We start from the raw sequence: 1320 nt of genomic DNA on the forward strand, positions 1-1320 counted from the left end.
ATATAATTAGGCATAGTCCACATATTGTCACACACAAGTCAAATGTAGCATCCTAGTAGACTACACCCTCTCGGTGCCGATCAACGCCTTAGACCGTCGGGGCCACCAGATGGGTGCTCGATCTAGAGACCGCCCGAAGGGGGGGGGGCCTACATGCGTGTGGCCCATCACTACTAGGGAAAAGGCTACTAGTAGCGTGGGTTTTATAGGTAGTAGTAGCGCTGGTGCCCACGCTACTGCTACGGCGCTATAGCTAAACTTTAGCAGTAGCGTGGTTCTTACCCAGCGCTACTGCTACCTATATCTAGTAGTAGCACGCCTCTGTCCATCGCTACTGATAATACTAGTAGCATGCCACTACAACGAACGCCTGTTCTCGTGGTCCCACATGTCAGGAGATGACACGTGTCAGCCTCCTACTGGTTATCTTTGCCGAGAGCCACTCTCGGCAAAGTTGGCCCTCAGCCTGTTCTCGTGGTCCCACATGTCAGGAGATGACACGTGTCAGCCTCCTATTTGGTCTGTTTGTCGAGAGCCTCTCTCGGCAAAGTTGGCCCTCGGCCTGTTCTTATGGTCTCACATGTCAGGTGATGACACGTGTCAGCCTCCTACTGGCTCTCTTTGCCGAGAGACCCACTCGGCAAAGTTTGCCAACGTGGCAACATCCGTCCCCGACTGTTATCCGTTAGCTGTTTTATTTTGCCGAGACGTGATGTTTAGCTCTCGGCAAAGACTTTGTCGAGTGCCCGTGTTCTGACTCTCGGTAAATTCCTGTTTGCCGGAGAGGTGTACGCCGGGTGGTTTTTGCCGAGGGGGCACTCGGCAAAGGCTTTGCCAGTGGTTTTCGGCCCTTTGCCGAGTGTCCGTGGCACCCGGCGTACATCAGAATTCTAGTAGTGTAGTTCGAGCTGGTGATATGCCTCTGGTGGACCTTCTTTGACATGAGGTCGATGCTCATGGCTGTGGGTGGCATCAAACAATACCTCAAAAAGTGTACACGTCAGGCTCTCGATTCTGCAGCACAGACATGCGCCCCCTCCCTCTGGCCACTGCCAACGACTGCTCATGAGCAAGGATGGCTTCACCGCCCGCAGGCTGCAGTTTACACACCTTGCGGTCCCACTCAAGATTCAGCTAGTGACAAAAGGCCGATGATTATATGCTCCCGATGCAGTCCCACTCAATTTATCCGAGGCTCATATGCTCCCGATGAATAGTAAAGTTACAAAAAATTAATGAAGAAATTTTAAAAATGCTTTTTATTATCTAAGATGCTGGAGTGTGCTAGCTGGTTGCAAAATTTTGTTGTGAAAATGACAT

This window comes from Triticum dicoccoides, chromosome 3B (assembly GCF_002162155.2).
Source record: "Triticum dicoccoides isolate Atlit2015 ecotype Zavitan chromosome 3B, WEW_v2.0, whole genome shotgun sequence".
Classification (NCBI taxonomy): domain Eukaryota; kingdom Viridiplantae; phylum Streptophyta; class Magnoliopsida; order Poales; family Poaceae; genus Triticum; species Triticum dicoccoides.